The sequence below is a fragment of the Passer domesticus genome, chromosome 12, assembly GCF_036417665.1.
Source record: "Passer domesticus isolate bPasDom1 chromosome 12, bPasDom1.hap1, whole genome shotgun sequence".
NCBI lineage: Eukaryota > Metazoa > Chordata > Aves > Passeriformes > Passeridae > Passer > Passer domesticus.
Window position 1 is genome coordinate 14,234,952 of NC_087485.1, and position 25,261 is coordinate 14,260,212.

A 25,261-nucleotide genomic window follows, 5' to 3' on the forward strand; every position below is an offset into this window, starting at 1 on the left:
CCACCCAGCAGCAGAGAGGCTTTAAAAACATTTCCACACTCATGCAGTAATATAACCAAATCAGTTATTTCTGCGTGATGTTTTTTGAGGTTTTCATTCTGTATTTTTCATTTTGAAAGAAAACAGCAAACATTTAAAATTATTTTACAGTAATTTACTGAACCCTAAGGCCACAATTCTGCAGTAGGTTACAACATCGCGGGCTTTGATGGTAAAAATCATGTGCTGATGCAATTCCTCTGCAGAGAAATGGTGGAAGTGTAGATGTTCAGAAAATATATTCTACATGGATTCTTGCTACCTGCTCACATGCCAATTATATTTTCAAGTTTGCATCTGGAATTCTTATCTGCCTAGTAACAACCTATCCTCTGAACTGTCTGTAGTCCACTTAGTCATATTTAGGGCTGCACGTAAGTGGTTTTCTATATGCAAACACACAAACTAAGGATGTTCCACTGATCATTTTAAAAAATACAGATTCTCTTCCATAAAGGATTTGGAGGATGTGGCTTTGAGACCCTGATTTCAGGCATCAATAGAAGAACAATGAATCCTTTAAAAAGAATAAATAATCAGTGGTTGGGCAGTCATAAAAGCTAAAACAGAAGGCACTAGAAAAACCTACATTAATTAAACTGACATTTAATTGTAGCTAAATTCAGCCTCTGTGGGCTTTCCCCAGATGAAGGTCCAAAATGTCAGGAGACATTTGTGTCCTTGAAGGCTGTGAAGAAAGAGACTTCTTCCTGGGGATGCACCAACAGAGCCGGGACTCTGTCAACCTGGCATCCCTGGGCCAAGGATCCCAGAGGAATGTGTGGCTGGGAACAGGGAGAGGGAAGAAAAAGAGGAGGAGTCATCATCACCAAGCCCTACATTTCCCATGATGTTCTTCACTCAACTCAGAGTTGAAATTGGGCAGGTGTTGTTGGGGTGTTACACCTGGCTCTGGTGAGGTGACAGCAGCTCGACTGCTCCCAGCTCTGAGGCTGCTCACGGGCATTGAAAAGCTGTGCCATGACTGTGTTTGGAGTATGTGTGAATTCAGGAAATGTAATGAGAGGATGAGAGAACTTGCAGGATAGGTCCTAAAGGGCTCTGAAGTTTGCGAGCTTGGGGAGAAGATGCGATTTAGGGCATCCCATTTTTAAATTGTGTTAGTAGAATGTGCTGGCATCTTCACTGTGGTGTGGGTTTTTTAACACTGGTGCTGAACCCCACCTTGGGCTAGTCCTAAATTTCCTCTGAATGGGATAAAATACATGTGAAATGTGAAATGTGAAGGTAGGTGTGACACCAACCCTTCCCAGTTTTGTGTCCCATGGCTGGTGGTGTGAGGGATGGGGAGGGTGCTGCAGCTCCCCATGGAGCAGAGCAGTGGGGAGGCAGAACCATGCGAGCCTTCTCCAGTGCCCCTGCATGTGCTTCTCCTTCCTGCTCGTGTGTATCCTTTACTGTTCCTGTCTTCTGTTACAGCCCCTAATGCACATCTAATATAATTTTATGGAGCACTATTACCCGACAAACACAAACACGCGTCACTCGCCGCCTCCTGAGCGCTGCCCAGCCCACCCAAGGCCCTGAGATCTCAGAGCTCTTGCTGCATTTATGGTTGAGCAGCATCATCCCAGAGCATCCGTCACTTAGCAGACTTCCATAACGAATGCACTCCATAAATATAAAAGCATTTCTAGAAAGTCAAGTGTCTGGATGTTATAAAAAGCGCTGCTGCTGAGTCATGCTCTTCCCAGCCCGCGGGAAATGGGCAGTGATTATTTCATGCCATTTTTTGTTGGGCTGAGATAACTTAAGGGAAAACGTGGCCACCAAAACTGACAACTCACGCTGATCTGCTGCTCTGTGCTCGTGGTGCCATCTGTTAGCACATGTCACCATAGGTATGGAGATGTATTGTACAGCAGACTTAAGTCTATATTTCAAAATTGCTGGGAAGCAAGAGGCACACAAAGGAACTGTAATAAGTACAAAGTGTAATTAAATTTTGCTCTAAGAACTGCCATAGTCAGTTAAATCAGACCAGTTTAGATGTCATTATTTAGCCAATAGAGTAAATCTTATTTATAGAAGTCCAGGTCTGGCTCCACTTGTTTTCTGATAAGCAGTGGTATGCTATTGACTTTAATGTACAATGCTTATAACAGAAAGATGCATAAATAAACATGGACAAAATGAGGGCAGAGGAGCACCACTAAATTATCTCTGCAATTGTTGGTGCCCTCAGCTTGGGCAAGGGCCTAGGCTTGGGTATCAATTCCTGTTTTCATTTTCTTTTTTTAATTGATCTCATGGAGCAACCATTATCCAAACAGTGAGGGAAAGGGATGGTCTCTTTAGGAACTGCTGATGCTGCAGCTCTCTGCTGTTTCATCCAGGAGTCAGATGGCAAATGTGGAGAAGTAAGGGGTGAATTATACCCACCCAGGGAACAAAGGGGAGGATTTATTTTCCAAATTTAGGAAGATGGATTTTAAAAGTGAAGGAACCGGTGAAAGAAACTGAAGAAGTGGTATGTGACAGAATATAGGTAGAAATGCTATCCCCAGCAGATTTTCTGAGGAGGAGTCAAAAGCAGCTGTGGGATACTGGAAAATTAAGCAGCTGCAAATGGTAATGCACCAGAGATCAGGTGTTTTACACTGAGTTTTTGGTGGGGTCTCTGTTGAGCTCAAGTTCAGCATGAGAGACAGAAAATGTTCTGGTATTTTCAAGGCTTGTTCAAAACAGCAAACATGCGAAATCTTCAGAGAAATTGCTGGTGTGTGATTTTCTTACTTTACTTTCCCACACTCCGAGGGCTCAGAAGGTTTGGATGATTGTCTGGATTTTTGTGGTTTCTTAATTAAGCTAAAACCTGACCTCTGAATGTTTTGGAGCTTGCCAAACACAAATTCACATGAATGAAGCAAGGAAGGGTTAAAGAGCCCATGGAAACTTGCTTCTCAGATGGATTCAGTTAATGCAGGGGGTTTCAGATTCTTGCTGCTGGCACCTACCACAGCTTCCAGGTAAATGTGGTTGGGAGTGGGTGCAAGGAGGACTGAGGTCCCTCAGGGGAAGAGGGGGGAGGCAGTGATTGCCACTGCCCTGGAAGTTGTCTCCTTTGCTGGAGTGTGTGATCAGGGTCACTTCCCAGATCTGCTGGAGTACTGTCCAAAACACTTTGTATGTGATTTTAATGGAAGGTATTTAAAACCATGCATATTCTTCCTTCAAAGAAAGAGGGACTGAAAGACAAAGAAATGTCAAGGAGCCACAGGAATGTTTTCTGCCTGTGACAGTAGTTGGCCAAGTGGGACAAGTGCTGGTCTCCACTGGGGTGCTTCATGATTTGAGCAAGGAGAGGCCAAAGCTGGAGAAATCTTTGACTTCCCAAATTGCAGCTTGGCCATTGAATTGTATGAGGCAGGATGGGCAAATTTTTCTCTGTTATCCTGGTGTTTACCTGCACTAGTTGATTGACATCCCAAGGTGCTGGTTCCCACCACTCATTCACCCATTGACTGGGACTGTGAGGAGTGGAATGCACGGGGATTGTGAATCCCTGGATCACCAACAGTTTTCCTGCTGGCATGTGCAGTTTAACCCAGAGCAGCCACAGATCTGTCGGTATCCAAGTAGGGCTGTTTTGGAGACCATTTTCTGGTGCTTGAAGCTCAGTGAGGGTGACTCTGTGCTCTCCCAGCTGCCCGTCACACGTGGAGATAAATACTTGTGTAATGCCAGGATTCAGCTGCAAATTGTACATGTGGTGGGGAAAACGCTGTTGCTGTTTATGTGCAGAAAAAATAGAACCTAAAGGCCACAGAATGAAATATAATTTGTTAAAAACAGGGAATAGCATTGATTAAAATGAAAGCCAGTGTTCCAGCACTTTACTGTGGAGAAGTATGTCCCCAGGTTCCTTGCACTTGCCCTGTGATTATACAATAGATTTTAAGTCTGTGATATCTACAAATCTACATCAAAATATATTCTATAGCTGTAGGAAACAGCTCTGAATTGTTAACCTTCTCTCCAGGTACTGGAGGTAACACACTGTGAGATTAGATGTATATTTTCTTCAAGATATACCACCCATCGAGGAGTCCATATTTACATCTTTTGTTGATATTTTTCATAGATTAAAAGAGTCTCTTTTCTGGTGATAATTCTGCTAAGTACTGTAATTTGCTGCCACTAATATTTGTCTGAGTCCTAGTTTGCAAAATATATTTGAAACCACTTTATAAAGTCTCATAATTGCTTCTTTGTAGAGCTGGTATAATGAGTAGTTTCTTTATCCAGCCTTTATCCTGTTAACCTTAGAGGTGAGCGACTGCTTGCTGGAGTAGTTGGGGAATGTCTTAGCACTGTTGAGCCATTTAATTTCACTACTAATTTCATAGTGGTGACACAGAATTGGCTATGAGCAAGCTCGCAGTTATTTCAAGGGTTTTCAGTTAGCATTGAATCAGGACCTGATTCACTAAAATGAAATTGAAATAAATGCACATGTAGATGATTTTTTTTAATGCATAAATTGATCTGCATTTATGTGCCCAATCCACATTAAAACATTGACCTGCTCTTGAAGGATGGGAGCTCAGCATATAAAGCAGCTCTAGCATTGCAAATGAGAACTTGCACCACTGCGTTGGGGCTTCGTTTTCTGCTTCCTTCACACTGTTGCTCTTGTCCCATCTACAGGGAAACTCCTTGGTATCCAAATCTTACTCAGAACTTCCTGGAAAATGCAGATTCATGTTTTTCAGGCAGCAGTCAGTGTTCTATGCTATTTAGCAAGTAGGGTGGCTTCCAGGCTTGCTCTTTCTGCAGGAAGACATTCCTATTACTTTGCTGCTCGCTTTAGATGAGCAGAGCTGCCCTGTGCAAAACTTGTCTTTTCTCCAAAATTGCTGGGGAGTTGTTTTGTTTCTTAAATCAAAATTCATTTTAGCCCAGAGCTGGCTGCATTTCAGAGGAGAGGTTGTTCCTTTTTGTGAATATAGCCTAAAGTTTGCATGTGCATGGAATTTTGCTATTTCCATCCTGTTGCTTTTGCTATTACTGTAACAGTTGGGTGATCTGAAAGAAGTGTGATTTGAGGGTCACTAAACATGAGAGAGGAAGCTTTCAGTTTGGCATATGAAAGTATTTATGGCACATTCTTAGAAAATTCTACCACTGTTTAATTCTAAGTATGTATATAGTTATAAAGAGGGTAAGAAAAACATTTGATGAAACCCTGGGCACTATAGGTAGATCCAGAAGTTGAGATTTAAGTAATTTATTAAATGCACCCTGCCCACAGATCACCCCTGTAGGAAGAGGGCTGTGGCAGAGGCTCACCTGCACTTTGACATGGGCAGTGGTCACTGCTGAAAAGGGACATGTAGGGTGACGGAGCAGCAAGACCCTGAAGTTCCCCAGTGTCCCAGTACCACAGACCCTTGGATGGTGCCCTTGGACACTGCTGAGCTTGCCTTGGGATCTCTGCTTCATCCCACCCCCTTCCCTTTATGAGCTGCCAAAGCCTTCTGGTAGCTGAGCCCAGGTGCAGCCATCCACCTGGGGAACTGCCAGAGGAAATGGGCTCTGTTGGGAAGCTGTGGCTGCACGGCAAGGAGAGGGGACTGGGTTACTCTGTGGGCCTGTTTTATCTCAGTGCAGCATGTACACACAAGCAGTGTGCTTGTCCAGCCTGTCCCATGCACAGGTATGGCACCTGGGGCACTGCAGGCACTTGGTCACCCAGAGGTCATCACTGCTAGATACCAAGGGTGAATTTGGCACTGAAATGCAGAGTTCTGATTGTGCACTTCCTTTGATCTTGCAATGCTTCTGTCGTTAGTGACATTGTCATTTAATGTGGACATTCAGTTGTCACATGTCTGGACCTGCCTGGAAAGCATTTTCAGAGGCTGCACTCTCCATTCAGGTCTGTTCTCTCTCTTAGACTCTGAGCAAAAGTTGATAGCATTTGAAATTTAATCAGGTTGGTATTGTGCAATTTATCTCTTATAAAATTTCAGTAGCTTTTTTTTTTTTTTTTGCACACTTTCCTGTTTAAAGGAATTCTCAAAAGCCTGGAGTTGGAGGCACATGTCTGTCCAGGCATCATTGCAGACTGCCCTTCTAGTTCTTTTAATCTGAGTTTGATCTCTTCTGTGAAACATATCCTCAAATGTGGAACTTGCTACATCTGGCTTGTATAAAATTCATAACTAGGAGCCTTTTACTTCATAGCTAAGATAATTTTCTGTTAACTGTAAGAAGTAGGGAAGGACTAAAGATGGCTTACATAGAAAGACTTTATAGTAGTAGTAAGGCTGGTTTTCCTTAAGAGAGAATCCTACCTTTGTGGCACTGCTTTTTTCATTACTAGCACCAAATTTATGCCAGTATAAAGGACAGGTTCCTAAACTGTAATCCAGTGTTGTGTCCACATCCAAAATTTTACTTAATATCATCTCAATGAGTAGGACCTCCATGATTCAGGTTTGCTCTACACCATGCAGTGACAATATTGCCCAGACAGACCCCAAATGCAAGCAGTACAAACCACCTTGTAATGCCTCTTCCCCCCACCTTTGTCAGCCATTTCTTTTAAACATCTGGTCTTGAAAATTAGAACAGGCACACAATCTCCTTATTGCCCCAGCCTGAAATTCCCCTCCCCTCTGACCAGTCTGTTTTCCAAAATACTCTTGGTCCTTCCAAAAAGACGGTTTTATTCTTCTAAGTTTCAGATTTAAAATCTGGATGAGTGAGAGATCTGGGATGAGAGATGCATTAGCAGAACTGATTTCTCTTGTTACCAGTTCAAAAGGCTTCAGTATGCAGCACAAATGATTCATAAGTATCCATTGTTCAGAGTTCAGGATAAAGAGTTCAGAATCAAAGCTCTGCTTTAATGTGCGCTCATGCATTTCTTTTTTCAGTAAGAGCATTCTCTTCATATATATAGCAAATGAAATTCAAACTTGTTTAAGCTGCAGTTCTGGTAAATTGCTCTGCCTCTGAAGTTAGCTTAGAATATCATGAGAGTTATAGAAACCGTTACAGATTTTGCTAGTATTGCAAAAACTTAGTGCTTAGTTATAATCAAGGAAGAACTGTTTAATAAATAGAACAGGAAAACAAGTGATCACCTCGTGTTTTTCCTGGGTTTGGACTTCACGTCAGCCCTGCTGGCAGATCCTGAGAGCACAACCACACAGGATTTGGGCTGTTGATGTTTTTCTTACTGGCCTTTTCCAAGGGGAGGGACAGCAAAGGCTTCTCCTTTAAGGGCAGATTTTTGCATGGGAATGCAGGTGACAGTCAGAGGGCAGTGATTAAGAGGTATTCTGATGTCTGGATATTTGTCCAAGTGTTTGTCATCGAGCAAACTGTGCCCAATATTGTTTCTTTCAGAGCCTGCTTTATCTTCCATTTTAATGTTTCATAGATCCGAGGTGCTGTCACTGCTGCAGTACTGTGTTTTCTCCTGGCATCTTGTATCATGGCTGAGCATACTGAATGGGCTCTCTAAAACCTTTCTTATCAATGGAGTACAACAAGCCCAATGCAATCATCCTTTCAATTATCTTCTTCATCTCAAGTGTCACCAGATAAGTGCTGGCATAGTATTCTTGGAACATTTCTGATATTGTTCCTTGTTTTTTTGGCTATAAGTGTATGAATATGGGATAAAGATTTAGATATCTCATGTTTTACTCTCATTATGCAGAGACAAAACTACGCTTATCTCCTAAAAGATTCTTTTTTCACCATCTCTTCAGTCTGAGCGCTCTTTGGGGCCTGGGTGATGATTAGAATACTGGGCTAACTCTCATGTTGCAGTGGGAGTCGTGCTCTCTGGGATCAGCCAGAGAGTCTGTTCAGTGTTGTGCAGCCTCTGAAATCAGCTTGATGTGGAGGTGACCTTGCAGTGGGTTACAGGACAGGACTCCCCAGATGGGACTTTGTACCTTACCCGTCCTGAGTAAGTGGCTCAGGCTCTGCTTGCTCAGGCCTGGAGAGGCTTTCTGAGAGTTCAGTGCTGTCAGAGGGAGGGGGAAGAAGGCTTTACTTTGTTTACCTCAATTTATTTTTACCTGAAGAATGAAATTTGCCTCCATCAAGCCACAGGTTTTTCTGAACTCTTTGTGTTCAGGAGACACTTGTGACCAGACTGACAAAAAGGGGTTTCCTCTGTACTCTGTAGATTCTCCAGCTCCTGTTCATTTTGAGGTGTACAGGAGGCTTTTCTTTACATGCCCCATGGGCTTTGTGCTGTGCAGGTGGTGATTCCCTCTGAACTGACGTTGGTACCTCTGCCTGGGCACATCACTTTGTTCTGCTGCCACCAGAGAGGCGTCCTTGTCACAGTGGAGAAGGACAGAAGGGCTTTGCAGTCCCTCCTGTGCTGAGCTGTGGCTGTCAGAGGGTGCAGGGCATTTGCTGCTGCCTGGACGTGGCCTTGGCCTCCTCTGTGGAGACTGAAGGGGCAGGAAGAGACAGCAGCTGAGGGGGGCTCAGCTGCAGGATCAGGATCATGGATGGGGTGTTAAAGAGATAAGAAGCCAGTCTAGGATTGGCATGTCTGTGAACAAGGCATCCATCTGGGAACTGGAAGATGTGGGGGTTTAGCACTTTTGCTGTATGACCTCCCCAACCTTAAGAAGTTGTATAAAGTTTCCAGGATCTTTGTGACAAGAGCAGTTTATGTTACTGAACACCAGCACTCGCAACTGTGAGTCAGGCTCCCCACAAATATGATGTTGGCTTATGAAGAGGGTTTTTTATTTTAAAGTGATTTTTGTTCATTGCTTTGTCACTTGGAGACCATTAGATTATTTTGGCAATATTCTTGAAGTTGTCTCTACAATTAGGAGAGCTCAAAACACTTTTAAATTTAAGGAATTAATTGTGGTGTAATTATGAAGAGCTTTAGGAATAACACCAAATATAGCAATATGTGTGAATCCTGAGGACTGGCAAATAGGAGATTAGTGTTGGAACTAGAGAGGAATGTAGGCTTTGGTTCAAAGAGTTATTTTAAAGGAAAATTACTGAAAATAAAGTGTGATGAAAACCAATGATTCTAATGAAGGACAAAACCCATCCATTGTAGTCCAGACGTGCTTATGTGTTAACCATTACAAAGTTGTGGGGGTGCAGCACTGGTGACAGCAAACCCAGGCAAGTAAGAGAGCAGATACAACTTCAATCTCTTCATTAAAAAATGTTTCATGGTTGCACATAGCCACAAAAAATACATTTTCATGCTTATAGCTTTCAAGCATTTTTGAAAGTCACACAATTGTTTTACTGATTTAAGTTCTAAATTGATGGAAATACACTGGGAAAGAGGAAAGGGGCAACCTGGCAGGAGAGGAGCCAGACTTTTCAAGGAAACATTGAAATATTGCATTGATTGCTGTGAAAATTCATTTCCATTCCACCTCATTTGTTCATTAAGCGTGTTAAAGCAGCTCTTTCCTGGGTTAGCTTCTGCAGCACTCTTATTCTGACTTTAGGGGCAATGGTTTTAAGGACATGGGACAATTTGCACGAAATTATGCTCCTTCACTGAAAGCTCAGTTGCTCCAGATTGGTGCTGATGCAAAAAACATTTTGGGCTACTGAGTTACATCAGCCTTGTATGAATGTAGTGACTTCACACATCATTTAGTAAGAACTGCAACAGGTAAGTGTTTTTTATCTTGCAAATAAATGACCTGAAATACTGAGTTCTGGGTCATGATTTAGGAGTTGTAAGCACTTCTTTTATGAGGTGGATTTTGAATGATCTTGGCTTCCATTTGGAGATCCAAGAAATACAATAAACTCGGAAGTGACTTGCACCAAGTCCTGTGCAGGAATCAAAACAGCCCTCAAATCCTCTTCCTGAGACAAAGTCTTGTTGACTTTGGTTTTAAAATGTTTTCTTGCAGGATAGAGATAAATTTACTTTTTTCTCTGGATGTCTGAAGTTTTGCAGCAAATATTGGCAATCCAGAAAGCATTACTTTAAAAAGTTGTTCTCTGCTATTAAATGTGTCTGTCTGGTTTATGGATAGGTCTTGGTCTAAAAAAACACTTCAAACTGAACTAGCATCTGACTTTTGGCACATTGCTCTTACCAGACACTTTTGGTTTAATGTAGATATGATACCACCTGAAAAGATCATGATAAAAATACATTGCAGTTTATTGTAATTTTCTAAAAGACATTTGTATGTGAACAAAACAGACTAAACAATTAAGGTGAGCTATACCTTCTCTGATTTTCTGCTATGGCATGTTTTGGGTCTCCTGTTGTGGTGTCTTTTGTATTCAGACATTTCCTAATTTCTTAAACATCTCTGCACAACACTGAGCAATTTCTGTCTCATGGTGGGGGAACTAAAAATCAAGGATCAAACTGGAAGATCAGAAATAGTATGTCATGTAACTTATTCCTGAGGAAATTCAGGAAACTAAGTCTTGCCGCCCCTGTAGCAATCTTACTCCTCGTCACCACCTTTGTTCACCCTAAAACTGTTTGAGCAGTAAATGTACAGTTGAACACTCTGGTATTTCCTGGCTTGGCAAAGCCAATAAATCCCCCAGATAGCAAATGGCAGCGTGTTGGTGGCCAGAATTAAAATCTGATGTGACAGTCATATAGGAATGTGATCACTTAAAAAAATGCAGGCACTGTTGCCTGTGATAGCTTTGAGACTGGGAACTTGATTCAAGTCTCTACTCTGCCATAGTTGTTTGTTTCAGGGTTTTTGTTTTTCTTTTTTTCATTAGGGAAAACCAAAACCTGTGTGTTGTTCTGCAGTTCTGGTAAATAATTTGTTAAATTGCCATCCCTGTGAGAGGTTTATGAGGATTCAGGTTTTAATAACTGCAAAGTGTTTGAAATAATCCTGCTCAGAAGAAGTCCTTGCCCAAACTTCTTGAAGGTGTGGCTAGGGCCTTGCAGAAGCAATCTCAGAGGAGCTGGTCTCACTTTACAGTGATAGAGCCAGCTGGGAAATGGAGGGATTTATTCAGTGTGGGGACGCACTTCATCCTCTGCTGTGTGTCTCCTCTGGATTTTTCCTGCTCTGGAGCCCCTTGCAGCCTCTATGGGGGCTTCTGCTCTGCCAGCCAAGGGGGGAGGGTGCCTGCCCACCTCTGAGCCAGGGTGTGCTCTCCTGTCCCTCTTCCCTCTGTATGGCACATGGAGCATTTTCATAGCAGGTGGAAAGGTTTAGTTACTGAGCCAATGATCAGCATCTGAGAAGGTGCTTAAGCAAAGTGTGTTTACTTTGATTGTCTTGTGTTCTTTAATAAATTTCATTAATTAATGAAACTGACTCCTCTGTGCGGTACATTGGAAGAATTGCTATTCTACCTTGCTGTATAATCATTATCACCACTAATGAGTGTGTTATTCTGTTACCAATATTAATCTAACAAAAGAAACAAATACCTGGCCTGTGCTGTGGTGCAGGAGTCAGTAGGTTAAATGCTCACTCTGTGAATTGTGATAAACAATCCGGCCAGAGCATGGCTGGGGGGCTGCTTTCAGAGACCCTTGACATGTGTGGGTGTACAATGCACAATCAGTCCTTGCTGGTTGTGTGATGCTGCTTTTGTGAATGGTCCTTCTTCCCTGGCTTTTGGAATCAGCACCTCCCTGAGGATAAAATGCAGAGCAAATCAGTTAGGCACAGTGGAAGATGGGGCATTTTTATACTTTGCCTTTTCATTTAGATTTGATTCCTTAGAAAAGCTGCTTAAATGGTGTTACAACTGCTTTGATACGGACTCTTAATTATGAAAAGGTAGCACCAGTAAATAGTGTTAGGTGAAAAGAGCGCGGAGGGGACAGGCAATGGCAGCCTTGGCTATCAATATGTCAGAAGGATGAGTCCAGAAAGACACACTCAGTGTTACAAATTTCTTGTGAAGCCCATGGCAAAGCTATTTTAGCAGCTCTCCAGAAAGGGATGTATGTCAGCCTTATTGGAGTTCCTTGAGGGAATAGATTAAGCACACAGAGGGGAGGAGAGGCTGAAGTGAGGCATCTGTCATTTTCTTCCACTGTTTATGATCCCTTAAAATAAAGATGAAAATTAAAGGAATGTGTTTCTCTCATATCAAGAGATCTGATGTTCTTCTTTAACTGGCCTCACACAGAAGATTTTGGCTGGCTTAGCTGGTTGCAATTTTTGTGGTGTGCAGCTCTCCTTGGCTTCCCCTGTACCAAACACACACGAGCTATTGCTCTGCTGTGGGTGGTAGGGAGCAAACAGCTGTGCGTGTGTTGCACTGAATTTAATGTGCATCGTGGCAACAGAGGAATCAGCCTGAGAGGAGACTTCTTCTGAGGTGCTGTTGGCTTTGGGTTTATATTCTTTATTAACTATCGGAGCGTTCTCATTATTGCAGCTATTGGTTAGACCCCTCTAACTCCAGCAAAACCCAGAGACGCCGAGTTGCAACACTTGCAATATGCAGTGTGCACACACAACCTGGATCAACCTCATTTCAGCACAGCAAACACAAAACAAAAGCTGTATATGACTTCTTAGCCTTTGTGCACATCTGCATTATTATAAATGCTAATATAATTCTGCAATGATAAATAATTAAACAATTATGGTCATGAATCAATAAGTTTAGCACATTTTTTTCATCAGCAAATTGTACTGTATAAACAAGAAATATAAATTACCAAGTCTAATTTTCAGTGAAAATTGTAAGCATTTTATATCTAATAATTAAAAAAGTATTAGAATTCAATGTAAGATGCTTAGAACTTTAAAATTTTCTGGTTTTAACCAAACACCATTAAATTGTCATGTTTTATGTTTCTGAATCTGATTAACATTTTGAGATCTGACTTTTGCAATCATTCTCTTTGTTTTCCTCTGCTAAAACCCCCTCGCTCAACCTCTGGTTTCTCCTAAACACAGTTTATCAGCTTGAATCCAGCTTTGGTTGACCTCATTATGTTGCCTTTAAGAAAATACAACGTTTAAAGAAAAACATTCAAGTACCTTTCTTCTAAGATTTTGAAAGATCTAGCTATTTTTATCATGCACTAAGCACTTTGCTGCATAAGGTGCAATATGGATGCAGGGAGAAGAGGAAGCTTTTACAACTCTATTTGCATTCAATCAGGGTTGCAGGGTTACCTGTAATCTTTCCCACTCTCAGATCCTAGGCACTTGTAAAGAGTCTACCACCCCAAACACCTGCACCTAGCTATATAAATAAAAAATAATCTTGGGTGAAAAATAGTGTATTTTCAGAAAAAAAAATCAGCTGGGTTTGATATTTCTTTAGAAGTTGTGTGTGTTTTGTTGCTGAAGATCTTGTGTGGACTAAGGATTTGCCACGAAGGAAGTTACTTCAGAATAGCTGTTCCTGCCTGCTGCTCCATGGCTGTGATTTTTCCCAGGGGAATGCTTGTTCTGCTTGTACTGTGTCTTGCACTATAGACAAAAACCCTGTTCAGACTTGGCCAAGGCATGTCAGATCAGGAAACTGGAAAAAAAGAGCAGTCTCAGGATGGTGCTTGGCATTGCAGCACCAGGTTTGAGGGGCACACGTTGGCACCAGGTGCCCATCCCTGTGGTGACAGGGGATCTCTGGGACCCAGAGCTCTGTGCTGACCTGCAGGGTGGGCACCAAAACAAGGGCTCACCCTCCTGCTGTCAGTCTAAGGCAGAGCTGCTTGGTTGGAGACATTGGGGTTCTGCTGCATCACTGTGCTGGAAAAGCTTCTCCTCGTGGGAAACATCCATGAGCCAATAAACTGGTATTTATCTGTCTCCCATGTGTGTGGCGGTGTGAGCGAGGCACAGCACTCATCCTTCCTGGTGGCCCCGTCTGCCATTCCCCCACAAATAATCCAGGAGAACCTGCAAAACAATGGATAGGATGTGAAAAAGGTGACACTCACCTTCAGGAGAAAGGAGAAAGCTGGAAGGGGATTAGATGCAGTACAGCAGCTCCTGTGACCTGTGGAAGGCAGCTTCACCAGCCTGGCACAGTGTCCTGGGGTCTAAGATGAGATTGTCTGGCTTCATGTGGAAGCTCGTAGTGTTGGAGGAGAGACTCCATCCACTGAAGTGTTAAAGTTTATTTGCAGGGGTTTTTTTTACTGACTAGAAGCCTCAGGAATCTCTACCAAGCTGGGAGATCAAGGACTCTTCTCAGTTTTACTGCTCGCTGGCAAGCAATTAGTTATTTGTATTACAGAGAAGCCTCACAAAGATAGTATGTTTAGAAATGTAAGCAAGTATTTGCCTTCAGGGGGGAAAAGGAAGAAAAAAATATTTTCTTCACCTTCTTGTCTTTATCTCCCTTTTTGTTTACCCTGTCTTCCTCCTTTTGATGAATAAGAGAAAGAAAACTACATATGGAGTCTGAAGATCTATACTTTGAGTTTCTTCCTCATGCTGCTGCATCTGCTCCTCTTCTCCTTGCTTTCCCAGTGTGCTGTGTTTCCTTTTGTGGGTGTAAGTGTCTTTGCCTCTGATGCCAATGTCACTCTTCTTGTGGCAACCAGATTTTGTTTTACTGCGTGGCTCTTAGCAACATGTTTCCTGCATTCTGCTCACTCTGTTGTGGAGTTCACACTTTGAGAGTCTAGAGATATAGATTGCTCTGCTTTCACATATACATTCTGTCAAAACAATTAATGTTGAATCTTGGATCGTGTTCCTTTTCCTTGTGCAGAGTTACTGGGTTTGGGTTTCACCCTGAAGCAAGTCTGCATTGACCATCCCTGACCTCAGTGAATCCCACACACCCCCTATTCAAAAAAATGTTTCCAGAAAATTTTATACATCCACAAACTGGAGTGGTCTTTTTAGGTGACTGAAAATTATATATTAATTTTCAAGTTACAGAACATGTATTTAAAGGTACCAATGTGATAAAATCTTAACATTTAACTGGTGGGCTAAACTAGAAAATTCCAATTTTCCTCTATGATAAATTAGTAGAACCTGTGGAGAAGTAGTAATGCAATCATACATTTAGCATATTTCATTATTTTTAATGTATCTACATTTAAAACACTCAGATTCCACCTATGAAACTGGATTACAAGATGCACAGCAGATTTAAAAATATTTTAGAGATGTTGTTTTCATGCTTCAAGTCCTTGAAAAGCCAAATACACTCACTTCTGAAATGAAATCTTGGTTTTCACTGTTACCAGAAAAAAAAGAAAGAAAAATGTTTAATAGCACATATGGCATAATTTCATGTGACATCTGTTTTGTAACAAACAATATTTAGCTCACTTATTTGCTGAATGATACAGTACATGCTGCAAACAAAAAGTCCAATGAACAGTTTTACATAGTTTGTAATATATCAATGTTTATCGCAAAAGAATGCAAAACTTAAACATTTAAGCATGTTATTGATTGTAATATGCAAAACATCGATTACTGCATGCTGCCAATGCAAAAAAAAAAGTCTACAGCATGCCTTATGGGGTATGAAAATTAGGTGGATTTCTGAAAGAATAACTGTTGTCCTATCACTAGTGACATTTAGGCTTCTGCCCCCTCCACCTAATTTGTGTCATCTTCCAGGAGACAGCTGTCAATATATTTAGGATGGTTTAGCTCATAACAGCAGAAATGGTGAGAGCCTATTGGCTTAATTGCATGGAGTGATTGATTCTAATGGAAACAACATTTAGAAACTCAAAATGCACTTTCTGTTGGCAGATCTAATAGAATATCATAATGAATTGGAGCATCAGGCATATAGTGTACTTTCTGCAAGGCCTGAAAAGGACAGTCATGGGGTTTTATGTTGGTTTTTAAATTTGATTTTATTGTTTAAATTATTTGTTTAAATAATAAAACCAAGCCATCATAGAGACATCGTCGGCCGGAAACCAGAGCACCAGAATGATGCTGAAACCACACACAGATGCAGCAAGTGTCAAAGGAAGAGCTGTGCTCAGGTAAATTGGCTGAAGGCATTGAAATAAACATTAGAAACTGCAGTGCTTGAAATGGCATGAGATTTCTGGGGCTGTGCCTGGTGCCAGGATCCACTTTGGAAGGATGTGCTGGAAGCAAACCCTGCTGTGGGGACTCACAGGGTGCTGTGCACCTGCGTGGGGGATTTCAGCCCTCTCTCCCATGAACCCCAAGGACTTTCTGGAAGCACAAGGGCTCTTGCAGACCATGGGCTCTGCTGGGCTGAAGTGCCCTGAGCCAGGACTGGTGTGTGCCTGGGCTTGGAGCAGAGCAGGGTCTCTGCCTCTGGGGTGCTCCTCCACACCTCTGGGTGGCCAAACCATTTTGGGGAGCCCCCGTGGTGGTTTGCCTGGAGGTACAGGCAGGAAGCTTGTCTGGGGGAGCTGCCCTGGTGTTGCAGGATGTGACCCTGCCTGGACAGGACAGCCTGTGCCAGCTCCCTTCTCCCTGGGGTAGCAGCAAAAGCTCCAGAGCAGTTGCTCTACGTTAACTCTCTTGTCTTCTGGCAGTTTTGCACAATAACCTCCTGCCTTTATAGGCTCAGTCAAGCTGTAAGTGCATCTGTCTCTAGTTCAGGGTTTCTCTTAGACCCTTTCTCTCTTGAAAACACTTTATAAGAATCCTGTTATTTTCCTCCAATTCCTGTAGTAGTTTCTCCGAGACATTTTATTTTTTCCTGAGTATCTGTATGGAAAGTCCAGATTACAAAATCTTCTGCTTCACTGAAAATGCTGTGCTGTTTGGCCAGAAGCTGCTGACATAGTTTTACCTTTTCTTTTTCTACTCCAAGATCTAGAAAAGTGTAGGTTCTAGGGGATTAAGATGTGGTTACAGATTAAATATTTTTTCCCCCCTTTCCCATAATTAGAAAGGTATGAAGAATCGGATGCAAGATTGAACAGTGTAAATCCTTCAAAATTAAAAACATTTCAGAACTGGAATAAATATTAATAAATTGGATGCATAATGAAATGCTGTAGATATGTAAGGGGAAAAGCAAGTGGGAAAGAAGGGAAGATTTTTATAGACCTTAATTACAGCAGGGTTGTTAGTAACTTTACTGAATTGTAAATGTAAAAGATTCGGATGGCCTGAGTAAAACCACATATTTAAGCCTTCTAAATGAACATTTCTGTTTTTTTGAGTAATTTGTACCATCTGTGTCAAAATTCTGAGCCTAAGAAGAAAAAGCAGTGGAACAAATGTTGGTTCCATAAAACAGTCCTAGTTCATTGTTGAAATTGTCACACATTAACATTGCAGGCCATCTGGGTAGACAAAAGACTCTAACCAGATTGCTAAGATGATTTTATTGGTCTGGTATTAATCAGAATGTGGCATAATATTTAAGCAGAAAAAATGATGAGGTGAAGTGGAGTGCCTTTAACTATCCTAACTGTATGGTAGTTGCACAATAATGGTATTCCAGCACAGAGCACTGTGTTTCTAAGCAGAGATCCTAATTCTGAAATGTAAATAACAAGCTATGTGATATTTCCAATTTATAGTTTAAAATAAAATATGAAACTTAAAAAAAGTAATGACTGTTGGCATATTGCAATGTGGAGATTTAAAGGCCACAGCATGGTTGTATTAAATTGCGGTATACCCACAATCATGTTGGAATTAACTTTAATTTCTTTTTGTAACATTGTAAATCAGATTACACTTCATCTCAAAGAATCCAGAACGCGTGATTTACAATTGATTTTCTACATTTTGAATCTCTACACAATGCAGCAGCTTGCCTTCTCCCCAGGATCTAGAGATGGCGGGTATGTATGTGCATGTATGTGTGTTACATTTGCTCTCAAAAATCCTCATCTGTTTTCTCACCTTTCACAGAAAATTGGAAAAGTCTCACTTTTTATTATTCTCCATGATCCTGCTCCTCATTCTAGTTTCCCCCTAGGGTTCTCCAAAGGGCAGTGGGTGTTTTTGTGCACATCACCCCACTTTACCTCCCCTTTAAAACCTCGTCTGCTCTCCTGTGCTGAATCTGACCTCAGCAGTGCCTCTGAGCACACTGAGACACCAACAAGCACTATGGGAAACCTTCTCCTGGGATCATTTCACACTTCCTGTGATGTGTTTGCTGTGAAAGTTGCCCTTCTGAGGGAGGCAGCTGGTGGAGCTGCAGGCAGGGCTCCCTCCAAAGCTGCCCCATGCGGAGACCAAGGGTCTGCAGGGTGGGCAGGGGACTCCACACCAGGGGCAGGTGTGGACGTGCCCTGTCCCTTGCTGAAGGAGCCTGGGCAGTGGGGATGGTCCCTACCTGCAGCAGACATTGCTGCCCTGCTTCACGGTGGCCCCAGGCTGGGGGAGCCCAGCTGCACCTCTGTCTGTGCTGCCTCAGTGCTGCACGGCCAGCGCTGCCCGAGCGCGCGGCTCCGCTGCCAGCTGGGGTTCACAGAGCCCAGAGAGCTTCCTATCTGTAAAGTATTTCTGGGCCTGATTATTATATAGAGTGCATTCTGTGGAAGCAGCTGTAGCACACTCCTGTGCCATTTTTTCCCAAAGTAATAGTACAATAGTATTGGGGTAATTAAACAGGGCATCTGATTCAGTTAAATAGCGCAGATGCCAAATTAATTTAGGATATTTTTGCTTTTCAACTTCTGTTTTAAGTTACTAATCTGAGAGCAAGGTGAAATGGGAGGAAAAAAGAAACTGTGAGAGAGGAATGGAGACTGAAGGAGTGGAGTCAAAAGCAGGATTATACAGCAAGAGAAAAATGAGGGTGAGGGCAGTCAGACCAAAACATGAGGTGGAAGGCAACCAATATTTGGACCAAGAAGTCATAGACCATGGCCAGCATTCAGATGTGAAAACTTCTCTGGCTCCTGGCAGGACTGTGAGGCTGAGGAGAGCTGTTCATGGTCTGAGGGGTCTGCCCAGGGCCACTCTTTGTGCCAGACCTCTCTCCTTGGGAAAGGTCTGGAACTGAGAAAAACCAGCTGAGCCCTCTAAGCTCTGTGAGCTGAGTTCATTGCCTGGGCAGCAACAGACCCTTAGGAGACGTCCTGGTTAATGTCTTAATATTTTCTCTTTGAATTACTCACTGCTCAGGCTCCACAGTGTTTGGGAGATGGGTGGCTCAAAGGCACATACAATGTCCTTGTCTCTGGCTGACCATGATCCTCTGGAAATATCTCTCACGGGCCAATGTTTGTTTGTGACAGACCCATAGAGTGTTTGTCTGGAGATGAGGTGATCTTAACTCTCATGGAGAAAATATTTCTAAGCATGAATACCTTGGGTAGTCATGTTGCTTGATGCTCTGGTGATATGCTGCTTGGCATCAACTTTAAAGAGGATTTTCCAACTTTACCAGTAGATTTTTTTTTTTTCCCCACTCAGTTCTCATTAATCTTCATTTGAATGTTTAGAAATGCTAAATAATCGTGCTAAAAGATGACTGAAATCTTTGCTATTTGATTAAAGGTTTTTCATGGTTTTGCCTATTTAATAAAAAAAAAAATCAGCCATTGCTGGGGAATTATACAGTATAGTGTAAAGTATGCCTAATTAAACAAAGCATTTGGTATTGTCAGCCTCACAGTGCTGGCCTGGTGCTTGATGACAGACAGCAATGGTGAGAAAATGTCACCACAGCCACACCAGTGTTGTCCTATCAGCCACATACAAGTGAAATGTGGATTAAAATGCTATTAACATAGCCAATTAAACATAGGCAGAAACAAACCAGTTAAATCAATAATGCTGCTGTGTCACAGAGCTGGTGCTTTGCTGTGGCTCACTTTGCCTGAGTGAGGACTGCCCAGAACAGCAAACATGAAGCCAAGATGTTTTGGATGTCAGTGGTGATGGCATTTGCCCAGAACAAGGGCTAACCACACCTTTCCAGCATAAACTCAGCAAAGCCATACTGGGGGCTAAAAATCACTTTTTTTCCTAAATAAAAAATTGTTAGATTTTTTTTCCTCCTCTCGGAATCCATTTTTGCTGTTGCTATTGACATACATTCTATGTCTCATGGACTTGGTGTCTCTGTAGATGCTGTAATTGCTCCTTCTGGCTGAGATGTGAGTTTGGACAAGGCCAGCAAAAAGCATGAGCCATCTGAAAGGCACATTTCATCAGGCACAACTAGGTTAGCAGCAAAATAATTAGAGATATTTGCTACTTCACAGCTGAATGCAAACTGTTCCAGGTCTTGCTCATGGCTGCCATGTCCAGCACACCCATCTCATGCTTTCTCACTTTTTTTCATGAATGTTGACCTCGGGTTTAGGTGTGCGTTTCTCCTTCCTAGAAATGACAAAGATCCTCATCTTCTGGGCCTTTATTTTAAATGTCTGTCAGTCCATTTTGTGGTACTTCAGTGTCATGTCTGTACTAGGTATTCAGCTTTAGATCAATATAAACTTGTTTATTTTTCTGTTAAAGATAGAAGCTAAACGCCATGTAAGTGTTCTTGTCTGGACTATGAGAGAAACCCTGGAATGAGAAGGTTGGAAATGCTTTGAATTTTCCAGGTGTTAAATCTAATTTCTCTTCCTGGTCAACTGGCTTAATCCTTTAGTCTTAAAGGATTAAATGCTACCTATAGTAGATCTCATACTGATGTCAAAAGATTTCTCTGGATGGCTGGTATCCTAAAGCCCAAAGGCAGCAAACTAATTCCTCTGCAAAAAGTCAGCAATGCTTTATTGAAACCCCCATTTGAACAAGGAGGTGAAGCATCACTGCTCTATTTATCTCTTAAGACCACCTTCTTAATGGCTCTAGGCTTGACAATAACAAGAGGGCACTGGATGTTTTCAGTCTGAGATTTTTCATACGAACAAAGAAGTGATGAGATTTCCTCTTAATTCCTCATCTGAATCCATTTAAAAATACAGAATGAAAAATAATATCTCTAGTTTATTTTTTCAGTAGTGATTAAAAGAAATGATTCTATAAACAACAAAGAGAGAAACATTTTTTTTTAAACAACAAACAGAAACATATTGGGGGGGGTGTCTTCAAAAGACTACTTTTTGTGGTGTATAAAAAACCTATTAGGAAGGTCACTTTGATAGTATGTTGGATTTTGTCCAATTAATGCCCTTCAGGAGCATCTTGATGGAAAACAATGATGTAAAGAACCCCCAAATCCCTGCTTCCAGGTGGGCAGGTGGTTAATGGTGGCCTGTGCAATGAGAATACCACAATGGTTCTAAACAACCTTGCCCTGTTTTCAGGAGCTCTTTTACCACTGTGATGGCCTGGTAGATGCTCTAATGTCATGTGAGCCACTGTGTTCCCAGCCAGTGTAAGGCATGGACATTCAAACTGCTTCACTCCTTTGGAGAGGAGTGAGGATGAGTTCATGGCTGGCTGCTCTGTTGGGACTGAGCTTCTGGCAGTGAATAAAAATAAAATTAAAAAAAAAAAAACCAGTATGAAGCATTTGAGTACTAAAGACAGCCCCAAAGGTTAAAGTCTGTCACCAGCCTCACTGGTAAGGTGCTTTCTATGCTTTGTGCTACTCCAGGTTGGGTGAAGTCCCACCTCAGATATCTGTGGTGTGTTGAGAACATGTTGCAGGTGGACCACAGCCTGGACCTGCATCTCTTCTCTTCCTGATTCTTCATTTGGATGCTGCAGGATAAGGCTCTACCAATTAGAAAATGAATGAAGAGCCTGATTAGAGCTTTAAATGGGATTCTTGAGACTTTTGTTTGTACCTGAGGCAGTATGTATGCTGAAATTAAACAGCAACCACTTTTGGCATGCTTCCTCTGCTCATATAATCTCTCTAGCAGGCTGTGTTTTTCTTACTGTAAATCTCTCTTATATATATGTATTTATTTATTTATATTCAGAAACATAATGTGCAGTCCTGGGGAGTAATCACAGCCACGTTTAGCCCACTGAAGACCCACCAAGGTATGGAGGGGTTTGATCTTGCTGCCTGCCTTGCTTCTGCCCAATTTTGGCTACTGCTGCTGTGGCTTGGGCATTTCTGGCGGCTTACTGACCTACTTGTGAGTTCTGTGGCTCATTCTGGGTGTGATCCATAGCCATGGGAAGTCCTGGTGAGATCCTCTCTTACCTTCTCTTGGTGTGCAGCCCCAGTGCTCCTGAGGAGCCCATCTGCAGTACCTGGTGGCCCAGCTTCTGGCTTGGGCCATGCTGCTCCTCTCTTTCCAAACAGGCCCTCCCCAAATCCTAAAAGGACACCCATTAAATATCATGGGTGGTTTGCACTCTTTTAAGCAACCTTTTTTACAGGTATAATCATGGTGATATGAGGATATTTGTCTTGCAGTAGAGAAGTCAGGAAAAAGAATAAAATGAAGGCAAAGAGGACAAGAGACAAAAAGTGAGAAAACTGTTTTGGAGGCTGGCACTGGCTGAGGAGGGAGAAGGCTGCTGGAAACCCTGGCTGTGCACTAGGAGATGCAAGAGGGGAGGGGTTCTGACTGGAAGCAAACCAGAGGTTGGAAATAGCTGCTGAACACTGTGGTGTGTTTTCCTGGGAGGCTGAAGCCTGCCCATGGAATGTTTCAGCTTGGAGGGAATGCAAACATTTTCCTGGGCTTTGCCTCTGGGCTATGTGCTTTGGTCTTTGTGGATCATTTTTAGTGTTGGGTGGTGGCATTGCTGCTGCTCTGTTGGGCTGTTGAGACCACTGGGAAATGCAAACCAATTCAGCTTTAAGTGTATTCTTTTTCTTTTTTTTATTCCCCCCCTCCCTTTATTTCCCCATGGACTGTCTAACACTAAATTCAGCTTTTGCATGTCATTATTACTTCATGACAAGGCATGATGAACCGCTTAGGAATTTCTGTAAGTTTAAAATTATCTTTACATTGGCCCCTGTTAAGATTTCTGACAATTGCCGTTAATCTTTAGGCTGGGGAAAAAGGCTTCTTCCTCACCATATGGACTAGACCAGATTTATCTGCTGCCTGTTGTCCTTCATGGGACATGAGGCGCATTCTGTTGAGTGATGGATCGTGTCTGGATGTGTCGTAGCAAGAGCACGTTGGCATGGACACACAGGTGACAAAGCCCTGTGCACTCCCATTTGGTCAGTGTGCCTGAGCCATGTTTTACCCTTTTACTTCCCCTCCTGAACTCAGGGTGCGTGTCACTGTCTTGTTCACTGGCTCCAGGAACATCTCTGCGCTGGAGATCCGCTGCTTGTGCAATGTGCTCCGTGAAGTCTCCTATTTCCCAACTGCAAATGGGTGCAAATGTGGGCCATTAAAGCTGTGATTGACTCCAGACCAAGGCTGTGCTCCCAAACCCCCCTGCACTGTTCAGGGCTGGGGTTTTTGTTCTTTGATACTTGTGTTTTGTAAGAGCTTCCTGGCAACGCCAGCAGGGAAAAGTCATTTTTGGTAATTTATTTCTAATAAACAAGGTATCTTCATGACCAAAGAGGGAGAATTCCAAGCTTTGTTTTTTTTATGGATACAGCCATATTTGAATGTGTGGAAATATTTCGAGTGTGGTCTGCTCCCTGATCATTTCCTTTAAACATCCAGAGCTGTGTTGCTAACAGCATGTGATCAAGGGGCTTATTCCAAGGTGGCTCTTCTTGTGAATGGCAACTTTTCTCTTATTTCAATCCACAAATGGAAACATAGCTCTTGAAATGATCACACAATCCTGTTCTCCAAGAGGCCAACGGGTCAGGAGGTGAACAGGGTGTTGTGTTCCCCAATAGAGAACATTCATGGTTACTTAAGTGGGATCAAAATGTGTGACGAATTTTATGTGCAGCTTGTAAATTAAAAAAAATATCATTTTTCCCTTTCAGAATTGTGGTGTCTAGCATTGAAAATCAATTCAGATATTTATGTCCTGTAGCAGTTGATTTCTAAGCAATTAGAGGAAAACACAAGTATTTGCAAGTTTTGTGTTTTTTTCAGTTGTGTTTGCTTCTTGGATAATTTTATCCATGAAGACTCCTTTACCACTCTGTCTTGTCGACTCAGCTGAGTTAAAATTAAAGCATAAAATGAAATGTTTATTTAATCATGACGATGTTCTTAAAAACTTGAGAGTTTTCTTGTGCCACTAAAAAAGTGCCTTCAAAACTTCCTGAACTTCTTAAAATGCATCCTCAACACTGATAATTAATGAAGATATACTAAGTAATAAAGCAGCATTTTGTCTGTATTTGAATAATTAGAAATTTAAACTAAATTCTCCTAGTGTGTCGAATATGCTTAACTTTATGATAAAAAACCCCCAAAACCAAACCAAACTGATAAAATGATCAGATCTTTTGCACAAGAGCATTTCTACCTGATTTAAATTCTGGGAACTCAACAGTTTTAAGTATAATTTTTTTTTTTTGAGATGAATAAAATCTATTCAGTGTTCAATTGATGACTTTTATACTGAAAGTATAAAAGAATGTTAATGAGAAGGAAAACTGAATCCAACAGTGGGATTCATAGGGCTTGGTTAATTACTCAAATAGTAATTCATTCAGGTCCTCTGCCCAGGTTTCATTCTCCTTCTTGACTCTTCAGAGTGGCATCCCTTCACTTTAGCAAAGCAAGGACTGAACAATGCCAATGATTTCAGGCGGTTCCCTGATATGATAAACTTCATCAGATAAGAATGTACTTGACTCTGGATTCTGAACCAGATTCTTAATATATACAATTCTTCATACCATATGTGAGGACCACTGACCATGGCAAAGCAAATGAAGTGTTAATTATCCAGAAAGAGCTTAGTTCTGCCCAGTGATGGATAATGCTGCCCAGATTCAGAAATGGACTTATTTATGTGATTAAAGTTAAGCACATGCTTAATCTCATTGATCTCTAACATCAATAACAGTTTATCAATTCAGAGCTGCAATTGGTGTTGCAAACACAAAGGAAAGATGAATGGGGTCTTTGCCTTGACTTTGCCCACTGAATTTCTTGTGGACTGGGAGGTGGAAACAGCAAATGGTTATTGCTTGGAAATGGACTTGGGGGACTTTCAAATTCTTCACTATCATTGGTCTCTCCACTTTTCATTTCTCAAGGGTGAAATTTTGGTCACTAACATTTTGAACCAAACAGGTTTGGCTGGAAACTGTTTCAAATGAGGAGATGCAAGCTAAGAAATAATCAGACTGGTAGCACCCTCTATGACAGAGAATATTAGAATAGAAAGATTACAAGGGAAAGATAAAAATTCTAAGGTTGGATGTCTGCAGAGAGACAAATAACAATAAATAGCATGCATTTGTAGCCTGCTGTAACTTGGGAAATAAACAGGAATATAATGGTGCCCTCTAGACCTGGTGCTTCTGC

The 25,261-nt window shown here is 41.9% G+C and overlaps 1 long non-coding RNA gene across 1 annotated transcript; it reads left to right on the forward strand.

Moving 5' to 3' along the window:
* Positions 1-2,709: 2,709 nt before the first annotated feature.
* On the forward strand, positions 2,710-22,955 carry LOC135279228 (uncharacterized). Its single transcript, XR_010346513.1, has 5 exons — positions 2,710-2,779; positions 17,646-17,758; positions 21,815-21,878; positions 22,261-22,314; positions 22,848-22,955. It is a non-coding gene; the product is annotated as an uncharacterized LOC135279228 (long non-coding RNA).
* Positions 22,956-25,261: the final 2,306 nt, after the last annotated feature.